Raw genomic sequence first — 6,439 nt, forward strand, 5'->3', positions numbered from 1 at the left:
AACTTGTAAAAGGATGTATTTTTTCTTTAATATTTCTTCATCTCTAAAGCTTCTCGAGTTTTCAATAAGAGATCTCTAATCATTGATGAATCTATTTATATTATTTTTAATAAATTTCTTAAACTAAGAAAAATAATTTTGATGATGATTTTGGATTTGATAAATTAAATTTAAATGAGGAATATTCTCCCTAAAGCAACTTGGATACATATATTCTAAACAAACCTTATCCAAAGAATAAAAGTATATAAATACATATCTTAGGAAGCTAATTATTGAGTATACATCAAAAATGTTTAAACTCGTCCTTCTTTAAATAATATTTGTATAAATGTTAATTTTTTTATCTCAAATTGAGTCTAACTGTATTGATGATTCTAATCAACATCTTTTACTATTTGTTCTCATATGATTATTTTTTCTTACTAAAGAAGAGATTTATCCAAATGAATCATGATCTTTCACTTGATTTCTTGGTGTTTATGACTTGAAATTTATTTTTTATGAATTAAAACTTTATACTATTCGATCTCCTATAATTCTTTCTCTTTACTATTTACTAAAAATTTATATGAATCAAGATTTTTTACTCTTTGATCTCCTATAAAAGGAGATTTATCTAAATAAATCATGATTTTTCGGTATGTACGACCTAAGATTTATTTCATATGATTCTTTTATATTCATGACCTGTATACTCCATCATCTCTCAGAATTTATCTTTGATATTAATAACCTTCTTGTGATATTAAAATAGTTTTACAATTGGCATATTGATATAAACCAAAAGAAGTAGCACTATGATACCATGATATCCCTCTCCTAATTTTTTATAATAACAAAAGGGGAGAGAGAAGTAGCAACTTACAATTTTTTTTTTTTTTCTTGTTGAGAGGAGTAATAGTAATTTTTTTTATGACATTTGTTTGAGATGTGTAACTATTTTAACATTCTAATTATGAAATAATTAACTTCTTATTTTTTTTAATAGTGATGATGTTTTAATATTTAAAAAAATATTTTTCATTAATTACATTAAACGATATATAAGACATTCGAACATATGATGAATTAACCGTGCAATGATGCATCCACCACAAACACATCTTAACAAGACAAATCAGTATTTATTTACGTTGTTTTTACCAGATTCATGCTACAGCGAGCTTGAACCCTGACCTTCTATGCACTCGCTCGATGATCGACACGTCCACCGCTGGAACCATCCAACGGTTCAAACAAGTGCGGTGAACGTTCAAAACCCTAACCCTAGCTTACTTCGTGCGCCTGGATTCCTTCTTAAAGCTTCGATCCCTAGTCGGCGTAGCTGTCCAATTTCCCATGGCCATGGAGACGACGACCACGATCCTCCTCGCCGCTACCGAGGTCGAGGAGGAGTTCTTTGAGGTGCCGGGTGCCCGCCACCACCATGGTCTTTCGACAGATGTAGTTCCAGGATCTGCCGGCATTATCTTTGACGAGAAGCGGAAATGATTGAAAGAGTGAAAGCAAGTCGTAAATATCAGAGTCGAGTACTTCTTTCAAAGGAAGGAGCAAGGTATTATGCTATCAATTTATGATTCGTTGTTATTGCTTAAAGATCGATGCTTTTGTGCTTCCGAAATCGGAACCACAACGAATTGATAGTTCTGCGTTTGGCTGTTCAACAAGTCTACTGTGGAGTTGGTAAGAAATTTTGATGCTGGTGGCCAATTAGCCAGTCACACCCCTGCAGCTGTGATGGCTGTAATCTTTGTGTGAATGGTCAGTAAGCACACCTATAGCAACTTGGTGTTTGCATCATTCGAGGAAACCTGCTTGTGGTTTCTTTTAAGATGCATTCACCAACATTGCAGCCCAACACCTCCGAGGGAAATTTGGAGAAATGCCTTTCTTACTTTAAAGAGTTAAACGAAGTCAAAAAGGTGTTTGATGTTTCGGAAATATAGGATGGTGACTAGAGCTGTGATTTATGCAACATGACTATTCTAGTGGACCTTTTGCTTGTTCTTTTGAAAATGATGTCATTTATCTTTTTTAATTTGATATTCATGCTTGCTTAGGTCCTCAAGTGCCCTGAAACGTAGATGTCAATTATCCAATTATGGCTTTCATAACTGTGTTAAGATGTTTCCTTAGGATGGTTCTAACATTTGCAATTGGCTTAAGACAAGACTGGAGTTTGAAGATGATAGTTTGGTTGGATGGACCGGAAGAATTTGACACAAAGGACTAGTTAGTAAAAGGTTGGCTGGTGACTAGTTAGTCATTCACACTTGCAACCCAACTCTTCTGTGGGAAATTTGGAGAAATGCCTTTCTTAGTTTAAAGTATTAAACTAACTTAAAAGAAGGGGGGGTTGTGGTTTGTTGATGTTTAGGAAATATAGGATGGTGATCGCAGCTATCAATTATGCAACAAGACTGTTCTAGTGACTTTTTTCTTCTTTTGAGAATGTTGTCATTTACCTTTCTTATCTTCCAGTTTGCACCGTTGCAATTGAAACATGGTATTCAATTAGCCAATGATTGACTTTCTATAGCATTAAGATGTTACCGTAGGACGTTCTAATATTTGTAATTGACTTAGACTATGGAGTTTGAAGATGATAGTTTGGTTGGAGGGACCGGAAGAATTTGACACAAGGACTCGGTAGGTATATAGGCAGTCTTGGTGACTAGTTAGGCATGCACACACTTCAACGATAATATGGCTATATCAATTGCTATATAAGTTAATGATCAGTTTATTTATTTATTTCTCTGATTTTATCATCAATATCAACTTCTAATCCTAATTTTTTATAATAAATATTTAAATAGTCACTTAGATAATCTATTCTAGCAGGGGGATCAAAACCACAAGCAACAAACTAAATCGATGGAATATCGAGAAAATAATTTGTCAAATTTGATTTTATTGTCATAAAGTCCAGCGATTTCAATAGACGCTTGGGCAATCGCTTAGGCGCTCGGGCGGGGCGAGGCGAGGCGAGGCTCGAGCGCCTCGCTTCAAAGAGGCATCGCCTAAGCGCTTGCCCGAGCCTAGGTGTCGGGCGCTTCGGACGAGCGCCCGGGTTAAACCAGGCGATCGAACCATTGTTTTACGTTTGGTTCGGTCTCCGGTGCTTCAGTTGGTTCGATTGAACCAACTAAAGCACCGATATCAACCTCTCAACATCCCTCTTGCGACTTCCCCAACCCTAACCCTACTCGTCATTGCTGTTGCCACTATCGCCTTTCCCGTTGCCACTCTCGCTGCTCTTTGCTACCGTCGTCGCTGCTCGTTGCTACTACTACTACTGCAGCTGTTCGCTGCTACTGTTGCCACTATCGTTGCTCGTCGCTCCCGCTGTCGCTGCCACTATCACCGCTCGTCGCTCCCGCTCCCGTTGTTCGTTGCTATTGCTATCGATGCCATTATCATTGTGCGCCGCTCCCGCTCTCGCTGTCGCTTCTCGTTGTTGTCGCTGCCACTATCGTCACTCGCCTCTCCTGCTCTTGCTGCTCGCTGCTACCTTTTATCACATCGACTCGATAGTATATTGTTAACAGTATATTAACAGTATATTGTTAACTGTATACTAGTAACAGTATATTAATAATATATTATTTTAATTTTAATACTGTTAATTTTTATTTATTTGAAATTATTGTTATTGTTTTAAATTTTGATATTTTTTATTAATATGATATTATGATTTTGTAAGATTTTTTTAATTTAATATCATATTTTTATTTAAATAATTATATTTATTAATTATATCATATATTTTTATATTTAAAGTCATATTTAAATGATGATAATGTTTTTGAAGCACCAATAATATTAGTAAAAATAATTAAAAATATATGAGCAGTAGGATAATAAACACTGAATAAAGTATAGATAGCATCAATAATAAATTTTAAAATTTCTAAAGGTTTTCATAAACATTCCAATGTTGTGGATATAAACTAACCTATCTAACATTATTTGTTATAAAAGTGCATAATAACTTTTAATAATCAAAAGATTCATTATGCAATTCATAGGTAGAATTCCATCGGGTAGGAACGTTCTTAGAAAATCTTTTGGAGTCTTTTGCCATTTAATTTGTAAAATATAGCTCGTTTTTTTATTGCTTGTGGATGATAAAAATACAATTGCTTGCTTAATTGGAGAAAGAAAAGTTTCAAGACCTTCTTGTACATATAAATTTAAAACATGGTAAGAACATCTAATATGAAAAAAACATCACCAAAAGTCAGTTGATACACTTCTTGTAATTCAAGAATAGGAATGGTATTCGTGGATGCAGTGAAAATCAAATGAAAAAAAATAAATCAAATAATACTCTACTAAAATAATTTCTATCATTTTATAAATGTTAGCGACAAAATGTCGTTCCTCGAAAACTTCTTAAGGTAATAAATTTTTTTTGTATGGTCCAATCATTGTCAATCCAATGACAAAGTGACCCACGTAGGAGTGCATTTGTCAGTGATAAGTAAATTCTTATTAGTAGGTTGTCACATTAGTAAGTAAATTCTTATTAGTTGGTTGTCACATTAGTAAATTCTTTTCACTAAAGTCATTCTTGGTATTTTGATAGGTAAAACTTGTGGATAGTTGGTGTGCTGCTGGTAATTAATACCAGTCAGTTTCATTTTCCACTTAAATGGTACAAGTGTGTGATAAATTATATGGCAAAAGAATAGTTGTGTCTGTTGATGAAATATGCTGAGAGGTTCATTATTTGGAAACCTAAATTTTAGTGTTAAGCTGCATAATTAAAATGCCATGACAAATGTTTGATGCGGCGCGTACAATGGTACATTGCTCATATTATGCCATGACAAATGACTGGTTTGTCTCTTGAGTTGTAACTTATCATCATTCAATGCCATCGAGCAGTGTAGACACGGCAGACTTTTACCTCGCGGTGACATGGTCTTGTTGATGGTAGGTTTTGACCATCGGACATTATATAACACAAGAAACACAAGGAAGATGGATCGCTGGAACAAAAAGGACTTCTTGAAGGCACAATTAATCATTGTTTTTTTTTTTTTGGATTATCAAGGATGATGATTGGATCATATTTGAATAAATAGCAAGAACACATCTTCACTTTGTGTACCATCCAATTTTTATTGGTGTCTGCGAAGGAAAATTATTATTTTTGTTATGAGCCTGGCATTTTTGTTAAATCGTTGATTGGAAAAGGAAAAAACTTAGTATTTTGATTTTCATTCTGATCAATATCAAAAATTTTAATATTTTTTATTTCTATTTTGTAGGAACTTTTTTTGTCATATTTATAAATAAGATAAAGATGCCTATAGAAAGAAGCTTATAGCCGTTTATACTTCACTCATTAGAATTCAAGGCAAAGGCGAAAAAACGATATCAGTTTGACCTTCAGATGTAGTTGTGATGTGTTTCATACATCAATTTTACCCACTCTGCATGAGCCCAAACATTTTTGCTATCATAAGATATTAAACCCTCGATCAAAAAAAAAAAAATTCATGCATTCCGATTTTCAATTCCGATAAATATCAAAATTTTTAATATTTCTAACTAAAAATTGAACCATTTCTGTTTTCATCTTTGTAGGAACCCTTTCATCATATTTAAAAAGATGCTTATAGAAAGAAGCTTATAACAGTTTTAAACTCCACTCGTTAGAGCTCGAAAGGCAAAGCAAAATGGATACCAGTTTGACCTCCAGATGTAGCCCTGATTCTGATTAATCACACACACCACGGGATTTATTAACCTTATACTTATTAACCAATCAGTATAACGTTCAGCGTCTTGAAAGATACACTCCATGATGATTTAAAGGACCGATAATAGATAGTAGAGAAGATGCAGAAGTGATCTTTTTAAAACCCACAACCCACCTGAAAGGACACGACGCACACAGAAAGGTCGATCCGAGATTTTTGAGCTCTCTAGTCTCTTTTGAAACCTATCAAAGGCTCGACGAGTACCACACCATCATCGCTCAGGAAGGGGCACACAAAAGACCTATCTTTCGGCCACCATCCATATACACCATCGCTCAGGAAGGGGGGATCACACCATCGTTACCATTCATGAACGATCTCGACACAGTATGACTATCCTCGTAGAGACCATTTTCTGTAGATACAATCAATCATAGTTGCTAGTATGTAATGAAGATGCTGTAATCCATTAAAACTTTGAAGACATATCTAGATTGCATGCGTACCACCAACCAACCCGTATGCTAATACTCAGCTCCAGGCGTATACCACAAGCACATGAAAGCACAAGTACTAGATGCATGCATGCAACATGGAACACAATCGCATTTTGATGGCTTGAGACTTTCGTTAAACAAAAGTAATGAGATTATATTAGATTTACAGTTAAATAAATTGAAAGATGACTCTCCAATAGACAACAAAAACATACTCTTTTCCCT

At 34.5% G+C, this 6,439-nt stretch overlaps 1 long non-coding RNA gene across 1 annotated transcript; it reads left to right on the forward strand.

The window, feature by feature from the left end:
* The first annotated feature begins 1,302 nt into the window (after nt 1–1,302).
* LOC108951994 (uncharacterized) lies at nt 1,303–5,121 on the forward strand. Its single transcript, XR_010494354.1, has 2 exons — nt 1,303–1,558; nt 4,897–5,121. It is a non-coding gene; the product is annotated as an uncharacterized LOC108951994 (long non-coding RNA).
* Nucleotides 5,122–6,439: the final 1,318 nt, after the last annotated feature.

Source organism: Musa acuminata, chromosome BXJ3-2 (genome assembly GCF_036884655.1).
Source record: "Musa acuminata AAA Group cultivar baxijiao chromosome BXJ3-2, Cavendish_Baxijiao_AAA, whole genome shotgun sequence".
In the NCBI taxonomy this organism is placed as follows: Eukaryota; Viridiplantae; Streptophyta; class Magnoliopsida; order Zingiberales; family Musaceae; genus Musa; species Musa acuminata.